This window comes from Xenopus laevis, chromosome 3L (assembly GCF_017654675.1).
Source record: "Xenopus laevis strain J_2021 chromosome 3L, Xenopus_laevis_v10.1, whole genome shotgun sequence".
Taxonomy (NCBI): domain Eukaryota; kingdom Metazoa; phylum Chordata; class Amphibia; order Anura; family Pipidae; genus Xenopus; species Xenopus laevis.
In genome coordinates, this window is record NC_054375.1 from 107,576,987 (window position 1) to 107,597,167 (window position 20,181).

At 38.1% G+C, this 20,181-nt stretch overlaps 1 protein-coding gene across 1 annotated transcript in view; it reads right to left on the reverse strand.

Moving 5' to 3' along the window:
* mapk6.L (mitogen-activated protein kinase 6 L homeolog) overlaps nucleotides 1-11,203 on the reverse strand; it is a 32,509-nt gene extending 21,306 nt beyond the window's left edge. The window contains exon 1 of the mRNA XM_041586778.1: nucleotides 11,138-11,203. The gene's annotated coding sequence lies outside the window, so the exon portion shown is untranslated. The remainder of the gene's footprint in view (nucleotides 1-11,137) is intronic.
* Nucleotides 11,204-20,181: the final 8,978 nt, after the last annotated feature.

The window sequence follows — 20,181 nt, forward strand, 5'->3', positions numbered from 1 at the left end:
GTCACCACAGTTTCGGAAATTAATTAGTTTTGGGTGAAACATGGAAATTCGTTGCGAATTTGTGTATGGCGAATTTATTCGCCCATCACTAGAACTGACCTAATTAAGACTACCTAAGGTACCCTAAGAGTCGTATACAACCACTAGTGTTATTCTGCTAACATGGATTCAAATGATGCACTTGCAATTGTGTTCATTCTGATACATTGGTGAGATTGTGGAAGGCACAGCTTCCTGCACAGCCACAATTATTCTGGATTCCTGGGGGGAACACTCCATTGTTGGTGATTTTCATTCAAAAATTGCATTTTGTACATTGTGTTTGGTAACTAAACGCCCCTTCCTGTTATTCACAACAGTTTGAATTATGAATCTGCCATAATGTAGTTCTACTAACACAACATAAAATGGAACAGAACAACAGAAAGGGTCAGATGTAGGAGGATCTGAAAACAAACCTTTGCTAATCACTCCAGAGTAGAATGGCTATTGCCTGCTGAGTAAGAAAGTAAATGAAGGAGAGGCTCAGTGGGCTGAAGCATTTGAATCAGAGACTGACAAAAACCTTGGGAGATGTTCTGTACATGCCTGAAGTAATAGGCACCAAGTAAAGTAATAGACTATAAAGAAGGAGAGAAGCATGCTTTCAAAATGTTCTGTTACAGCTCATTAAATTTTGTTGCAGTGTATACAATGAAATCAGGAATGTTACACTTTACAATTTTAGGATCTGTTCTGTGAGTTCTATAAGGGTATTTAGCTCCTGAAAACATTCTTCTGACCATAAGGCAATAAATATATGATAATTGTACTAATACTTAAATGTTCTTTATTTGAGATAGACACACATGGGGCTCATTTATCAACACTGGGCAAATTTGCCCATGGGCAGTAATCCATGGCAACCAATCAGATTGCTGCATTCATTGTTCTACTTGCAGCTGGTTTCAAAAAGCTAATAACTGATTGGTTGCTAAAGGTAACTGCCCATGGGCAAATTTGCCCAGTGTTGATAAATGAGCCCCACGGTGTGCCATATCAGCCAATACAGCCAAATGTGGACAGCCAGACCAAATTAGGCAAGTGAAGTTGCCCATACACTCACAGAGAAATTTGTAAAATATTGGCCATAAACAGGGACAAGTATGTGGCTGAAGATGAAGCTGTGGGAGGAAGGGGTAGGTCTCCAAAAGCTTGCGCTTCAAATTTCTGCAATAAAAGGAGATAAAAGGCATTTGCCAGAAAAGGTTGGGGTGCTTCTTCCCTACACAGTCTAGTGAAAACTATGCACATCTTTTACTATTTTTAATCCTACAGGACATTGGTAAATATTAATAAGTTTTCTTAAGACATAAAGCTATCAAGTTTAGATGGACTTAAGCATTGTATAATAGGGGGAAAATCATCAGAAATTGATATTATCACATATCTGTCCGATTGTTACGTAACCAGTACAAAATTCCAAATAATTCAGGGCCAGCATTGTATGAGAAATCGTTATATATATCTATGACTGTAAATATTCCAATACATTAAAGTATTTTTGACGTATTATAGAAAGATATTAATGTAATGCAATGTTTTCACACAAAATAAATTTTTATTGGGAATGTAACTTGAGCTGGCCATAAATAGGCACACAGGCTGCTGTCTCAGTTACTCGTGGTAAAGGCCCAAAACTATTCACTCTCGAGTCAATATCTGACTTGTATTCAGTATAATCTTCATCTAACCACACAAGAATGTAAATAGAGGTGAGCTAATCAGCTACATTTGGAATTGATTTGCCTAAACCCACATTCACACTGCATGACTGTAACATGATTCAACTAGTCCAAGGATATGCAAACTGCAGTGCTCCACATATTGCAGCATTATCTCTCCCAAAATTCCTTTATCATTTCACCTAATGGGGATGCTGGAAGCTGTTGGAGTGTTGATAATTGCTTGTGCCTACAATGTTGATAATTGCTTGTACCTACAATGCAAAACAGACCGAAGCCAGCATGCAGTTGCATCACTAATCTGGCTCCTGTGCCTAATTGTGGGCATACACGGGCAGATAAAGCTGCCGATATTGGTCGTTTGGACCGATTTGACAGCTTATCTGCCCGTGTATGGGGGCTTCCGACGGGTCTTCCCGATCGATATCTGGCCACGATATCGATCGGGAAGGTTGGATTTTTAACCGACCGACCCGTCGGAGCCCCTTGGCGCATCGTAATTCGATCGTTCGGCCATACGGCCAAACGTTCAAATTACCCCCGATATAGCCATGCCATTAGTGGCATATCGGGGAAAGATCCGCTCGTTTGGCGATGTCGCCAAACGAGCGGATCTTTGAGTCTATGGCCACCTTTGCAAGAGTTGCAAGAGTTGCAAAACTCACGCTGTGGGTGCATTGCAACCACTCTTAGCCTATTTAGCCTATTTATGAAGCCTTAATTTTTTCCAGTCAAGTTTTTAATGAGGAAAACTTGAGTTTTCAAATCCAAAAATACTCCATCTAAGCCCTGTCATGGTCATGTAGAAGTCAATGGCAGATGGTCCCTTTAACAATTGGAATATGTTTTTTACCTTCAGGATTCTCAATAGATTTGGGCTGTTTGTGCTGGTTTTCATTCGATAAGTCAATAAATTCGAGTTGTCGCAGCAACAATTCGATAAAGTTGAGTTTTTGGAGCATCAATTCGAAAAAGTCGCACCATTTTGAAGCGACACTTTTCTGACTTTTTCAAGAAGAATTATTGGTAAATTAAGGGGATTTGGGTTTGGGAGTTTTTGAATGCTTTTTTTTTTATAAGAGATCGAAAAAGTTTTATTAATATCCCATTGCAGGAAAATGAACTGCATCAGCAGCTGCACTTTAGAGTGCACTGCAGCACAGTTACAGCATAAAATGCCCATGGGTACATTGTCTAACTGCTTGACTATATTCATGAAGCTGAACTCCCACAAAAGGAATTCTACATGTGATAAGGTATTGTTTTTTTTACCTGCTAACTATCAACATATAAGCTGAAATAACTTATGTTAGTATTATTTCTCTTTAAAACACAATTTCCCAGAGTAATATTGTACAAGCAGTGTTTTTACTAACAAAACATGTAAAGGAAAAAAAAAAGAAATTAACCTGACCTTCTCATGAGAGCTCACAACATCAGGACATTTTTGCAGACCTTGTTGTTCTCGAAGAATGCATGTCATGACTAACAAGTGGTATGTAATGTTCTATATTCAGTAACAATCAGTTGGTTTAAAAATTGCAGTCTATTGTTTGTGAAGGTGCATTTGACACTCCACAGTTTCACACTGTCTATCATTAACTTTAACAGCTCACAAAAGTTGTTTACGTCCCCATTACTATAAGTAGCAATTGTTCCAATTGCAAGAGTTATGTAAATGCAAAAATAGACAAGTTAATGGAAGTGTACAGCAAGACAAAAATACCAAACTGAAAAGAAAAAAAAACATGAATCACTGCAATTTTATTTACTATGTATATTATAGCATTATATACATTTACGTGAAATAGAGGAACAGCATGTGTGGTGAGCTTAGAACCGACATATAAACACATACCTTGCCTTGTTATCAGAAGCGATAACTAATGAAACTGTTGGCTGCACACAGTTCTGTCCTTTACATATTTCCAAATTTAGGATTATTTCCTTCTGCAGCCTAGCCTAGTCTTTTTCCAACCCCTTGAAATCTGGCCACCACCCTAAATTACTCCACTAGTTACTCTATTATTCCTTCACCTACACCAAAGTTGGAAGTGAGGATGGTTGGCTAATGTAGAGACCACTGTTACAAGTTACATTTTTGTGGGTATATAGAAAACCTATCCTGTGGGCAGCTATTTACCACCAGAAAGGTTCTTACTCTGCCTCATGGCAGCCTGCTGCTACCTGGACATTGTTTTATAATTATTCTTTCCACTCTGGTAATAACATTAAAGGGTTATTTTATTTACCAAGGAGCAGTGTACAAAGTACAGTTTGTTGCGTATGTCGCCATATTTTTACCCACAATTGCACTGAAAATCTTCAATATTTGAATGTCATAATTTCTGGCACTTGGCATCAAAATGATGTCTGCTCCTGGATTCTTTAGGCACAAGGTTGTTGTCAATTGACAGGACAGACGTGTGGTGCCATTTGCAACTATGTAGTGCAGAGAGTGCATTTAGACACAAGTATCTTTAAAGAATGGTTTGTATTTTTGTGCAATCACTAGGGCTACTTTTGTGTGAATGCAACTGATCTTAGCAATTATAAATAAACTGTTAAGTGTGGAGGAAATTGGTTCCTTCATACAGTATAAATGGAACATCTTTCATGGTAAATAGTATAATTCACACCATTATACATAATGACTTTCCACCCAAATGACCAGATTTCCACTACTCCATACTACATATGTTTACCACATTTCAGCAACTAACACAAAGTATACCAATATAGCTAATAATGTATATTAAGTTCAAGTTTTAATTGTAGCTTATCAAATATGCTTTTCAAGATTTGCTTAAATTATCATCCTCTTCGTTCTGGAGCATTCTGTTTTTTTGTTATTTGTGCCCCTGAGGAAGACCAATATGGTCAAAACACGATGGGCTCATTTTTATTTTTGTAATTTTTGTATATTATTTGTTTTGTCTTTTTTCTTATGTAATAAATATATGGTTTAATTTTTCTACATTGAGTGTGCAATCCTTTCCAGATTTTCAACACTGTAAATTTGGCTGCCCTGTTGTTGTTCCTTCGCTTATATTGGTGTTAGCACCCAACAGACCAATACTTTGTCATGGCAACTGTATTAAAGCAATGCACATAATCATCTTATAGTTATTGTTTGTGAATAAGGTACTGAAGACAATTTAGTAATTTCAGCGTTTTCAGGTTAGGCTTGGGAAATAAAGTATAATTACTATGTTTTGCTGAAATCGAATGACATATTTAAATACTGCACCAGGGGCACTGTTCCAATAAGGCAAGTTGAAAAACTCACCTCAGGCTGCCGCGCCCCGCTGGTTACCTGAGGCGGCAAAAGTGCCGCTCCTGGTAACTTTAAGAGCCCAACTGCAAGTTTTCAAACTGCTTTTTTAGCACAGAAAATGTGTGCTTCTCTGTGCTAGCGTTGTGGACTCCCAGACCCCCCCTGGGGGGGCAGCTGCGTCAAGTCTTTAAAGGCTGCAAGGGGGGCCAGGATCACCCCTGTACTGCACACAATAAATATCCCCATTTTGGAGGGTTTCTGTTGGTGAATAAGGCACCTAATATAGCTCTATGGCAGGAGACAAGGACAGGGCTGGCCTGGCCCCCCTCATGCTGCTCACTGCACTGAGCACCACATGTTTCAAATAAGCACTAAGGGCATGCTTTTTTTTCTTGCATCTGGGGTAATAGTAAATAACTGGGGCAAATTTGCTAAGTCCATTTTTTTTGTTTTAGAAGTACTCAAAACACACAGCACCATAGCATCTGCAAGCACAGGCTGTAAGTACATGGACATTGTACCATTGCCTGTCAAGTGCCTACAGATGGTTGCCATGCAATGGAAGGGGTTGCGTTGGCACGACCATTTTGGGTTATTTAAAAATACAACAGTAAATATGCCTATGTCTACCTTTGTTAGAGCCAATAAATTGACCAAGATACAAAATTGATTCACCCTAACAGTGTGCTACAGTTCCTTGGACTTCACATGTAATTTTTGACCAGTGGCAGGTTGGGTAGAAAATTGTTCAGCACCTGATCCTAAAGGATTACACACAGAGGTTGAGCACTTTATTATTGTGTGAATATGCTGAAAAATTTTTGCCTGTACACCATTGCCTAGAGAGGGTATATCCTATTCTAAGTCAGTTAAGGTTATATATGATATACAATGAAATAATATTGTACTAAATACACATCAGCTTCAGTCTAAAACATGCATATTTTGTTATTGTATCTAACAAATGATCTAAATGTTCAATTTCAAGACTGGCCACCAGGCCTATATTTAACAAATGTATGTAGAGACCTGCTAGCTAGTCCACTTTAAGGATGTCATACTTAATGGGCAAGTGTTAGGTTTACTATCCAAAATGGATTCTGCTCGACTCATTGAGCCTCCTGTTGTGTATTTGTTCTCACATTACTTTTTACAAGTCTTGGCTCACCTTCAAGGGTATTATGAACCATACACTGACACATTTTCTTGGATGATCATGACCCTAGTGATGTAGTTTGCCAAAACATGATTAGATGAGAAATGGAAATATCTTATGATACTCTAAATGAATATAGTCTCTAGTAGTGATAGATTATTCTGCACAGGCAGCAAGTTAGGCTACATTTGTGCACAACCAGATTTATAAACTGACTTGCATTACCAGTTACAATAATACTTAACAGTCCTGAGGTTATCTTTACTGCTAACATAAGCTTACGAACATGCATGCAAAAGGTACTGATATAAGTTTAAAAAGTTTGGCTTTTAAAATATTCAAACCCAATCTATTGTGAAAATGAAAATTTAATATAAGCTTCATCATACTGAAATAAGTAACTTTCTACATACAATTAATTTAAAAAAACTGTATGGTTTCTGAAATAATCAGTTTCCTATCCCTCTCTCAGCATCTGTTTCTCTTTATTCTCTCTTCATGCAGCAGTAGGGTTTCAGATATTCATTGACAATTTGATCCAGTAAATCTTAAAGGGGTTCCTTTTCTATAACTGCCTTTCGCACAAATTCGACATGTAGAGAGACAGGATTTCTGATGAATTTGATAGAGTGAGCTCTAATACATCTTCTAGGCAAAAGGAGCCCCCCAAAAGATATATTGGTTTCAATTGTCATTCAAAATCAGACTCCAAACCTGCATGAAGAAAAACTAGAGAAATACAGATGCTGAGAGGGGGATAGTGAAGAGTTACTTGAATACTTCAGAAACGGATCAGAAAACTGAACTGGTTTTATTTAGAAAATGTATTATATTGTATGATGAAGCTTATATTAAGTTTTCATTTTCACGATAGTTCCCCTTTAATCACAAAGACAATTCAGATGGGTTCTAGCCCAAAATTAGGCATTCAACATTTAGGGGCCTTTTTTTATATTGCTGTGTAAAACACTGGTGAAAAACATTACCAGTGATGTTGGTAATAACAACCAATCACATCTTTGCTTTTGTTTTCAAACTTGTAGGTGACTGTTGAAAGCTAATTGCTGATTGATCACTGATGATGTTTCTCTTCAATGTTCTACATAGCATGAGAAATAGATAGATATAGATGAATCTGTCCACCTCAAATGAACATATTTACATTGTACCCCTCCTACGCCCACTCACATAGCTGCACAATACACACCTCACCTAAACACAAACCTCCAAAATGAACCAATCACAATGTACTTTTGTACACACACAAACGGACCCTTTCGTTCCATGGGGTCAGCTTACCTCTACTTTAATGGGGAAATTAAAAAGTCAGACAGACAGCTAAGTAGCCAATTTTATCCTAATGTTTCCCTAAACAAAAACCCCTTAGAACCTTAATGTCTGTATCATGAGAAGTGCAATGGCCTATATTATAAGCATATTCAAAGAATCATTGCATAAGTTATCAGCTCTGGAGTTAAAGAATATTCAAACATGGGCAATGCAGAAGGGCAAGGCTCCAACCCATGAAAAAAGCTGCTAAAATCAGGATGTCCACAATACAGCCCTCCATCTGTACCAACAGTTCTAACTTTACCAACAATGATCATTCATATTTGTGTATGAGATCCTGAGATATGAGATAACTATTCAATGCTGTAATATAATGTTTGTCATTCTTCCCTTGGGGTGGGTGCATGGAGTTCAAACTTGCAAAACAGGTCAGGTTTGGATTAACTGATGATTAGTATTGTTGGAAATACTCCAAAATTTTTTCAAGAATGTACAATCTAAAAGAAAGTATTGGAACTATATCTATAAAAAATACACAAATCATGAATATCCTGTAGAATATATCTTTATAATACACAAAAGCCATGAATATCCTGTAAACGATATCCTTATAAATGGTGACTAGTGATGTCATCAGTTATTAATGGTGAGTAGTGATGTTATTTTTGTCACAAAACTTGTGTATTATAATAAATAAAGTACCCTTTGTTGGAAAATATGAGGATATTAGAAGTAACCTCAGAGTTCCATGACCTGTATAAAAGCACTCGGCCTTTGGCCTCTTGCTTTTATATGGTCATGGAACTCCTGATATTTTACAATAAGGGGTACTTTATTCACATATAAACAGTGCTTAGTGATGTCATCGGTTATAATCTATATTTAGTGATGTAATTTGTGTCACATGGCGTAGTAAAATTTGTGTATGATAAAATAATTTTATTCACCCTACTATAAAATCTAAGTCCCTGGCGGAACATCGTCTTCAAGTCTGTGAAGTCCTCTCTTGTTTAAGAAAGAATGCTCTCTATGCTAAGTTGGAAAAGTGTACTTTTGAAACCACTAAAATTCCTTTTTTAGGGCACATCATTTCCCAGAAAGGATTTGAAATGGATCCTGCCAAAGTCTTAGCGATCCAGGAGTGGCCTCTTCCTACCAGCACAAGATCCATACAGAGATTTATTGGCTTCGCCAACTACTATAGACAGTTTATCAAGGGCTTTTCATCCAAAATCACTCCCATTTTAACACTTGTTCGTAAAGGAGGATATCCCAACTGCTGGTCCCCTCAAGCCTTATAAGCCTTCAAGACTTTGAAAGAATCATCAAGAAAAAAATTTCATCCGCTCCAATCCTCAGACATCCTGATCCCATTCTTCCATTCTTTATCGAAGTAGATGCTTCAGATGTTGGAGCCGGGCTGTCCTATCTCAGAGGCTGTTATGTGATGGAAAACTAAATCCCTGTGCCTTCTTTTCAAAAAAATTCTCTCCTCCTGAACAGAACTATGACGTTGGGAACCGTGAACTTTTGGCTGATCTTTATGCATAGCACTTAACATTTCTCTTCAATTTTCTTCTGCTTACCATCCTCTCTTTTTCTTTCTTCTGTGCAGCTGATCATGGTAATCAAGCACTTGCACATTTTTTGAGATGTCATGTTTCTTTATGTCAAGACGATTGTGTATTCCTACTTCCATGGGCCAAATTCACTCACAACAATGCTTTGCATGCCTCTTCTGGAAGATCTCCCTTCTTCTGTGTTTATGGTCAACATCCACTGGTTTTTCCTCAAGATCTGCTTCTCACTTATGTACCTGCAGCCAATGACCAAGTCACTCATATGTCGGCTATCTGGCACCCTTTAAAAGACAACTTAGTGAAAAGTTCTATTTCTTAAAAAAATTTTGCTGAAAGAAACAAGCCCCTACTCCTCAGTATTCTCTCGGAGATAGGGTTTGGCTTTCCACCAAGAATATTCACCTCAAAGTTCCAATGCCTAAGCTGGGTCCAAATTCATTGATTCCATAATTGAGATAATCAATCCAGTAGCTGTTTGTATTCAACTACCTCCTTAGATGCGGATTCCAAATGTTTTTCATGTATCGCTTCTCAAGCCAGCAATGATTTTAGAGGCTTCTTCTTCGTCTTCTTCTCCTCCTATACTTGTGGATGGTCATCAGGAGTTTGATGTAAGAAGGATTTTGGATTCCCGTGCCTCCAGAGGGTCCTTGCAGTATCTGGTCGAATGGAGAGGGTTTGGTCCTGAGGAATGTTCCTGGGTTAAGAAGTCTGACATTCATGCTCCTACTCTCATCCAGAAGTTCCACAAACAATTTCCTTCTAAACCTCATTGTGGTGGTCCTGAGGCCCCCCATAAGGAAGGGGGTACTGTAAGGAATACTTACCTGTCTGCCAATTCCTACCGATGCCATGGACAAGATGGCGGCGCCCAGTCCTCCCACGTGGCTTGTTCTGATGGCAATGCGTCAAAACGTGCACAACGTCATGACGCCAGCACATCAAAAGTGTGCAGCGTCATGACGCCGGCACGTCAAAATGTGCAGAATTATCGCACAACGTCAGCACATGATGCATGACATCATCACGCTTGTTTGGTGTGAAAATCAGCCTATATCAGATGCCAGAACATTACAGACCTTGCCCAATTATGGTTCTACTTATTGTGTTCCTGAGTGTGACTTCTGCTATTGATCCTGATTCCTGTCTTTGACCTCGGCCTGTTATATTGACTAAGAAGCTTGCTGCCTGAATTGACCCTTTGCCTGCACCTGACCATTCTTCTTCATCAACCCCTTTGGATACCTCGAACTGTGTTGGACTTGTTGGTTCCTTCTAGGTTCACAAATCCTAGCAGAGCCTTCGGCCCTGACAATTTTGAGTCTTAATCTTAATTTAAATTGAAAAATAAAGAAATATTTATTACATCAAAAGAAAAAAGTTACAAAAAATACCAAAGTAAATAGTCAGCCCATGCAGGCTCCCCACGTGGGGAGCCTCCTTTGGATTAGCACCTCAAAATTATTTCCCAGATTGTGTGCCTCCTAACCTGATATCTTCATTATTCTTCATTTAAAGCATAAACGAAGACAGGATGCTGTTTTTGCTAGAATAGCACACAAGCAACAGAAACTTATTTCATTACACAAGCAAAAGGTTATTCACTTTTTTCAAAATAAGTTAATAGGTTGAATCAAATATAAAGATGCATTACACAACAGTTCAATTTGTCCCCAACATAGAGAGACAATTTTCATTCTGACAGCAGAAGCCCTTGAATAAAACTAGGTCACCATGAGTTGGCAATATTCAATCTAGGGTCTTTATCTCCAGTTCTAGTCTATCAGAGATAGATCAGTGTTAAACCTCTAAGACAACATATATGCATGGAAATAGGAGTATAAAGTAAAAGCAGCCAGCACCTATATGGTATTTGTCACTTTAATTACATTTTATTTTCATATTTTATGATCACTGCACAACGATAATATCAACTCCAAAATATCTCATTTCGCTTCATGTGCTGTGAAACATCAACTTTTAATATCCGATCTGGCCTTTTAAATACTTATTCTTTTGGTATAAGTACTTATTGTGTTTGTATAATGAAACTTTTGCGGTCTATCCATTGTATATTAATTTTACAATATTCTTTAATAGCAACACTTACCTTGCTACTATAGTCTTGCCAGCTCTCAGTTAGTTGAAAAAAAAAAATCACTAAGAGATTTCAAATCCAGGCAAGGAAGAGGAAAGGTCAAGCAGACGTCTGCTAGGCAGAAATAGAAGTGAGCTAATGAGAAGGAAAGGCGATGAAGCTATGATATGGGTACTGTGTACAGCTGTCACCAGAGTAATAATTCAGCTTATGAATATTTAATTAGTGTTGTAGGGGTCATGCAAAAGAGTCTATGTACCTATACCAACCTGTTAAATATTCTGCTTTCAACCTCAAGGGAATGTGTTTCTCAGGTTTAGTTTTACAAAGAAAAATGACAAATACATTTACTAATAATTTAACTCCTTCAGATATACCACAGCTCCTTATTTCATTTCACTAGCTTATTTAAATATATACATAGCCAGCACTCTCACAAAATTGTTTAAAATGCTTGGGTGCAGTATCATCAATTTATTGTTGGATATATATATATATATATATATATATATATATATATATATATATATATATATATATATATATATATATATATATATATATATATATATATGCCGAAACATTAGTCCTATGCTGTGTTATTTTCAATAAAACCTTTTTCATATTTTAAGTCCTGAGAGTGCTTATTTTCTTTGGATGGATGGAGATATTATATTGATCGTGCACCCAGGCAAACAAACACTTTATTTGAGAGTGCTGGCTCTTTGCTGGTTATTTATAAATATATATATATATATATATATATATATATATATATATATATATATACAGTATATACCAAAAATAAGTCACTGCACTCACGGGTCTTGCTGAAAAAACAAGAAAAATATTTACTGAAAAATAATTTCTTGAACCATTAAGTTTCTTCTTTTTTAACAAGAAACGTGAGTGCAATGGCTTTTTTTTAGTACTCGGCTACATACATGGAGTGCAACCTGATTAGATACTTTTGTTCCCTTGAGAAAGGTCACTGTTAGTTATGGAAACTTTTAGTTTTTGAACCGATACAAATTTGTTTGCTATGTTGAATGCTACACTGCGGAACTATTGACTAGTAGTGATGAGTTAATTTTTTCGCCAGGCATGGATTTGCAATGAAATTCAGTATTTCAACATCTACAAGGCTTTTCTGCAAAACAAAAAAGTCACAGCAAGAAAAAACACTCATTAACTTTGATGCATTTGGACAAAATTCGCCAAGACAAAAAATTCAGCACAAGATTTGACTTTAATGCATTTGGAGTGAGATAAAAAAAAAGTTGCGCGCATAAAAAAATTGTTGGTGGGCAAAAAAAGTTTGTTGCCCACTGATGTCAATGCGTTTCGTGAAATTTTCAGCAGTTTTGTGAATTGGTGTTAATATCTATATTTCTGTAGCCTTGCTCTATTTTATTATTTGCTTTCATAGATAGGGTAAAAGTTAGGGTGAATATGTATTTGCTGTCCTAGATATTTTTAAAACCATGATTGAATGATATATCTGTATCCATTTCATGAGCTATAAGGGCACTGACCAAAGGTTGGACCTTCAAAGGAGGTTTACACTGAAAAAGATTGGTTTGGCACCCACTGCAACAAGTTATTTGCCAATTCATGATGCACCTTCTGCCAGTGCTGGGCCACAAGGTGAAAGCACCCTTGGCGTGCCTCTGCCACCAATCTCCATCCCTGTTTGTCGTTTCCACCCCATGGTCGTGATCTTCTATGCTTGTTACCCACCACATTTGTGCTATAGGAAGCTGCCTCTTCTGCCTAACACTACATCTAGCCCTACTTACTGCCACAACACTTCCAATGCCACCACCAAACGTACTAGCTTGAATCTCTTGTATTTGCTATTCAAGAGACATTTATCAGTTGGGATAAAACTATCTTTATTAGAAAACTGGGTGCACAACCATAACACTGTGTTAGATACACAGATGTTATATCAAGTTTACAAAAAAATGTTATGGTATTTGATGCAATAGTTATATAAGCAATTTTGTAATAAAGTTGGTTCTTATCAGCCTAAATTAGTGCTTCCCATTTTTATTTGCTATAAATTATTTGGAGATTAGCATACCTTGCAATCTGATTTAAGAATTTTAAGAAAGAATATATTTAATAGCAGTTTAATTAATAAATAATTTGAAAAGTACTGATTTTTAATTAATATTGATGGAATTTAGAATAAAATGTTCTGTCAGAATTTCCCTTTACGGAATCGCCACCATTCCATAATTGGATTTTCCCTACAAAAGATATAAATCTGCAAAATATAACTGTGACAATCATCCTTTGTAACAAAATTTCCATTGTTGATTCCGGGGACAGGGCCAAATACTGTTGACTGCTGCTAAGTGCCGATGTCTGGAGGTCTATGGATATAAATACAGTTTAACATGTGACCTAAATGTTTTATATACAAAACACTATCGTACCCCCTCCCCTTAGTGTTAAGCTAAGGTAACATAAGGTTACTTGATGTAGCTGCAGTAACGGGATGTTTAGCTACTAGACTGTAAACACTGGGCAACTGGTAATAATTGCCTAATTACTTTTCAAAACAGAGATGAAACATATTTGTAATCAATAATTGTGCTGTTTTACTGTTAAACAACTTAGGGTTTTAAACCCTGAGAGTGCTGATCTTCTTTGGATGGATGGAGATATTATATTGATCGTGCACCCAGGCAAACAAACACTTTATTCGAGAGCTTATTCAAGCTAAGTTGTGACTTAGCTCGTTTTCTTAGCTTGATAGTTGGCACACAGATAGTTAGCATATGGGTGTTTAACTCAATTCTAATAAATCACTTTGTCCTATTTTAGTTCACCTTTTAAATCAGCTCCTCCCATTAGCCTCTCAAATAAAAGGTCATATAACCTTAGCCATTAAACCTTCTCTTTTATCAGCAAATGTTCTTTTAGGGCTGTGACAATTGGGGAGGTGCCAAAAATGTCAGGGTCCATGTTTTTATGTAGCCCAAACAAGCTGCACCATTTTACCGCAAATCTCCCCCGTTGCTTTATGCAACAGTTGGCTGCAAGTGCTTGTGCAGATGTTTGTCAGGAGACTTTCATCAGAAACATGATAGTTCCCATTTCTAAGTGACATAGCTAACCAAGCATGGGAAGATTCATTGAGGAGAGATAATGAAATAATGAAATAATTTCTTCTTTCTTGTAATATCTTCATCATTTATTTATATAGTGCTGTCAAGATACACAGTGCTTTAATATCTTCAAATATGCTTACAAAATTTCAACAGAGTAGCTCCTTGCCTACTGAATTCATTACATGCTATTACACACTTACCACAATTTCAAGCTCTCCCTCAAACTGACAAATTTAATGAACTATCATTTTTGTAATAACCTCCCTATACAGCTGCCAGGCTACAGCTCTGTATTACTACTCCCCATTCTTGCTAGGATATAAACCCCCAGTGTGTCTCATGTATTATGTCACATATTACTCACTACCCTATTGTAAACACTCAGGTATATGTTGGAGCAACAGAAATATGTTACAATAGCATCTGCCCCAAATGCTCACTATCATGTTTTGTGACATTGTTGCTTAGTATCCTAATTAGAATTTTGGATATGTTTTGTGCATTATGGCTTAAGAAAGGGCCGTGGTAATGTTCTTTCAGTGTTTATAACTGAGCATGTGACACTAGTGGGTATAAATGAAAAAAAACAGAGCCGGCTTTTAGTGATAGAAAACCAAAATCTTTATATCCTTACCAGCTGTAATTATTTTTTTGTGACAAAACTTTTCTTGTAAAACTCATTTTGAATAATAATGTATTTTTTGCTACTCTGTGTGTTGTCAATGTAGCTATAATAATTGGTAAGACAACTAAATCCAGGGAAGCTGCTGCTAGAAAATGCTCACAAGTTCATATTACAAACATTTTAATTATTTCTGGCAAACAGACATAAGCCCATGTGGTGTTTTGCAATCAAATGCATGCGCTGGTAAACTGAAATCTAAACAGCTTGAACACAGTCCAGAGGTTTTAAATTTAAAAGCATTGCTCTTATTTTAGCCACGTTTCCTACTGACTGCTCTTTTGATGTTGTGAATAACAGAGCCTACGGGGTCTTTTCTCACACTGTGGGAAAATTCTAATTATTATAAAAATATCCATTGAACATGGTTTAACATCTCGGAATAAAGCCACTTTTTTATATTAGCCCAATGCAGAGCTGCTGCAAGCCCCAAACTAACTGTACCCAAGTTAGCACTTTTTTTGTGTTGGAAAAATATGAATATTTTCATTTTTAAAACTTTAAGAAACAATAAAATATGGTTGGGGTCTTTCTTTTTAGTTGGTAGAAAGGGTAAATTAGTAGAGAGAGTCTCTAGAAAAGAAAGAGATGGTCACAGCTATAGTGATACAATGAACCCTTGTCACTACACTACATCTATGTTTTCTTTCTGTACCTTTCATAACACTTAAAATAAGAAAACAAAGAGTTTTCAAATCAGTAGGCCTAACCCCCATGCCTTCACTGGAAATCTGTGGGTTTTGGCAAATGCCATAGAAAATTACTATTTAGTGGGCTGTTGGGGAGTTATTCCGGCCTCTGTGTTTGAACTTCCAGGGCCTATTTTGAATCCTAGTCCAGACCTGCTAACCCCCATCTGATTTCCACCACCTTTAACTGTTAAAACCAGGGCTGTCCAACTGGCGACCCTCCCTTATGTGGCCCCCCACCGACCTGCTGTGTCTGCTTACCATGTGTAAAATTTAAATTTTATCACTACAGAGAGTAACTGGCCCCTGCATTGTTTAAACCTCAAATTCAGACTAATCCCCTGTATTGTTCACACCTGTGATCCCCCTGCATTGTTCACACTTGTTACACCTCTATTGTTCACACCCCTAAAGCCCTGTACTGTTCACACCGGAGACTCAGACTGAAACTACCCACATTGTTCACCTGTTCACACTTTATACAAAATGCTAATTGGGCACCAGCACTGTGTCACTGTATGTAGTACATATTAGACTGGTCCTGATCAGTGGAAACTGTCTTCTGCTCTGTTCTGCCTTACCTATGTTCCCTGTGTGTGCCCTGCTCTGCCTGTGTGTGACATACTCTGCCTGTGTGTACCCTGCTCTGCCTGTGTATGCCCTGCTCTGCCTGTGTGTGGCATACTCTGCCTGTGTGTACCCTGCTCTGACTGTGTATGCCCTGCTCTGCCTTTGTGTGACATACTCTGCCTGTGTGTGCCCTGCTTTGCCTTTGTGTGGCATACTCTGCCTGTGTGTGCCCTGCTCTGCCTGTGTGCCCTGCTCTGTGTGTGTGTGCCCTGCTCTGCCTGTGTGTGCTTTGCTCTGCCTTTGTGTGGCATACTCTGCCTGTGTGTGCCCTGCTCTGCCTGTGTGCCCTGCTCTCCCTGTGTGTGCCCTGCTCTGCCTGTGTGCCCTGCTCTCCCTGTTTGTGCCCTGCTCTGCCTGTGTGTGCCCTGCTCTGCCTGTGTGTGACATACTCTGCCTGTGTGTGTCCTGCTCTGCCTGTGTGTGACATACTCTGCCTGTGTGTGTCCTGCTCTGCCTGTGTGTGACATACTCTGCCTCTGTGTGCCCTGCTCTGCCTGTGTGTGACATACTCTGCCTGTGTGTGTCCTGCTCTGCCTGTATGTGCCCTGCTATGCCTGTGTGTGTCCTGCTCTGCCTGTGTGTGCCATGCTCTGCCTGTTTGTGCCCTGCTCTGCCTGTTTGTGCACTGCTCTGCCTGTTTGTGCCCTGCTATGCCTGTGGAACATAAGCCTGGTATTTGTTCTGGGGGCTTGTTTGAAAATAAATTATGGTTAGGGGCCCCTAAGGTGTTGGGGATGCTGTGTTATCCAAGGGGAAGAGGAGGCATATGAATTTAAGGATATGTCTTAATATGACAACTTTTTTCACATATAAGTGATAAGTGATGTCCCTGCAATGAGCACCAACCATTTGGTTTATTTGGTGTGTTACCACAATTAATGCGGATATGGTCTTGTGATAACATGGGTGTGGTTTAAAGTGGGTGTGGTTTAAAAACAGGGAGTGATCAACACTGGCTTCCATAATCGGCCCTCCACTATGTAGGCTGGAAAAATTTCGGCCCTCAGTACCACAGAAGTTGGACAGCACTGGTTTAGACCATGCCAGTATCAGTTGACAAAATCTCTGCCCTTGTGTGGCCCTAGCCTTAACATGCTAGTGCTTGAGTTGAGTCTGTTTTTTTCCATTATCAGATACACAACTCATTGACTTTGATAGAATCTCTGCAGTTTTGTTTTTAAGTGCCTGAATTTTTCATTTGAATTTTTGCAGTTGTTTCATTTCATTAATGGTAATTAAATTGCAAGCTATTAATAAAGTGCTTTGTGTGCATGTCACTGAATGATATAGGTTTCACTTCTCGTTCTACCTGATTATCTCCATCAGTATCTGCTGTAGCCTTGTACGGGCAGGAATGGATATCTTAACAATGGAACAAAATACCTATTTATTCACCGGGCCGTGGATAATAGAAGTTATTTGCCGCACATAGTAAATTGTATCATACAGTATATCAAGCTGCCAAACATAAAGCTGCTTTTGAAAATAGCTTTCCAGCCTGCCTTTATGCATAATTTTCTTGCAGGCATTCTAAGTTACAGGCGTGTATTTTCTAAACTGATTCAGTTTCTTTTCACAACACATTTGTTATGTAGTATATTTGATAAATGCAGATTCTGTTATTCTAACTCTCTTTCCCAAGAAAGTTTCAAGTACTACCTAAACATGTAGCACAAACTCTGTCGGCTCCCTATGGGATATCAGATTGGTGAGAGTGAAATTTAGGGCCCGACAGCTAATTTGGTAGTTTCAGAAACTGGACCTATATACCAATTCAGAATTCTATCGCTACAATTTTCTCATATGATATACATGTACATATAGATGTCAATGTGTTATGATAACTGGACGTTGTAGGGCAGATTCATCAAAAGGTGAAATTAGAGCTCATCCAAGAAAAATTCACCCACTTTCTATTCTTTCCTAAGAAATTTTTAGAAGCACATTTATCAAACGGTGAATTTTAACTTTCACCCATTGATAAAGAATACTTTTCTGATTCTATCCATTTGTGCTGCTTCGCCGTATTCTTGGAGTACTGTGTGTACTTGCTGCTTGTGACAGAATTACTGACCCTTATAAGATGTCATTTGGAGAAACCATAGAGGTGGCCTCCTGCAAGAGCCTATAAACTGCTTACTTGGTTTTTCTGAGTTACCAGCCATAATCTGCCCATGCATGACCATTTTAAGGTACAAAGTTGAGCCCAATAGATTACAGTTTGCTTTGTTTCACTAGTCTCTAATCCATTTCTGTACAGACACTCCGTTCCACTGCAATAATATGAACATTGCACACATACCCATTTGATAGTGTACAGTAAATTTTTGTCCATAAAGAGGTTCATTTTAGCATTTTTAAATATTACCATCTCTAGTTGCCATGTTTTGTTTCTGTCTTTGCTTAGGAATACTTGGGGGTCACTTGAAGTAAGTATCTCTGTAGATATGATATGATAGGTACAGGACCAAATAGGCTTCTGAAACAGAAAGAGCAGAACAGCATCCATAGCATAAAAAGCAAGCGCCTTTTTGTATATAAGCATAGCAAAGTCCATCAAGTTCAACCCCTTTAAATTAAACCAAGCGTCCATACTCACACCGACCCCTCCATACACTCACATAAACTATATATATATCTCTATACATATATATATGTATATACTAATTGTATATTTTAGTATCACAATTTGCAAGTGTCTTTTTTCCAGAAAAAAAAAACAACCCCATCTTTGACAGTCTATCATCATAATTTAAGTCTTCTATTCCTCTAACCCATTTAGTTGCACGTCTCTGCTCTTTATTCAGCTCATTTATATCCCTTTTAAGGACAGGAGAACAAAACTGCACTGCATACTCCAGATGAGGCCTTAACAGGGACCTATAAAGAGGCAAAATTATGTTTTTTTTATTCCTTGAGTTAATGTCCTTTTTATGCAAGATACTACTTTATTTGCTTTAGTAGCCACAGAATGATACTTCTTGGAATCAGACAAGTTGTTATCTAGAAAAAAAACCTAGATCTTTTTCAATTAAGGAAATCCCCAACACACTGCCATTTAGTGTACAACTTGCATTTATATTATTTTTGCCAACATGCATAACCTTGCATTTAGTCGGAGATTTAGTCACCTGGCGACTAATCGCCACGTCTTTGTGGCGACCAATCTCCCCAAACACCTTCCCTCACTCTGCGCTGGCTAAAATGAAAAATCGCCGGCGCTAATCACACGCGGTGATTCATTTTCCATAGTTGCCTCGTGAGGAAACGTCGGGCGACTTCGGAAAACAAATCGCCACGTGTGATTAGCGCCGGCAATTTTTTCATTTTAGCCAGGGCAGAGTGAGGGAAGGCGTTTGGGGAGATTGGTCGCCGCAAAGATGAGGCGATTAGTCGCCAGGCGACTAAACCTCCCCAAAACGCCCAGTGTGACCTTACCCTAACACAGATATTTAAATTGACACAAGTATATGTATACTCAAATGCAAGTTCACACACTCGAGCACTAGACTTTGATGGATGCACTAGGACATTTAAACATTTATTTGCACTCGTACTTCAAACACAGTCACTATCATTTACACTCCCTTTAACAGTCGGATTTACACATCCTCCTCACATACCTCTCTTGTTCCTATGCCAATTTCTCTCTAATGTACCTTTCATACTCACACTTTGGCATTCACATGACACTAAATGCTTTTTCCAACCAAGATAAACCTACTTCAACTCAAGTCTATGTTTTTGGTGTGTATGTATACTGATACAGTGCTACTTTTTGTCAAACCTAGCTTATTTTAAAGATGTAGCAACTACACAGGTGTTTTCCATATCATGTGGAAAATCTGCATCTGTAGCATGCTCACTAGGCAGAGAAAGGAAAGGAAAATCTGATCACTTACCTTTCCTTTCCATCTCTCAAAGGAGGTTTCC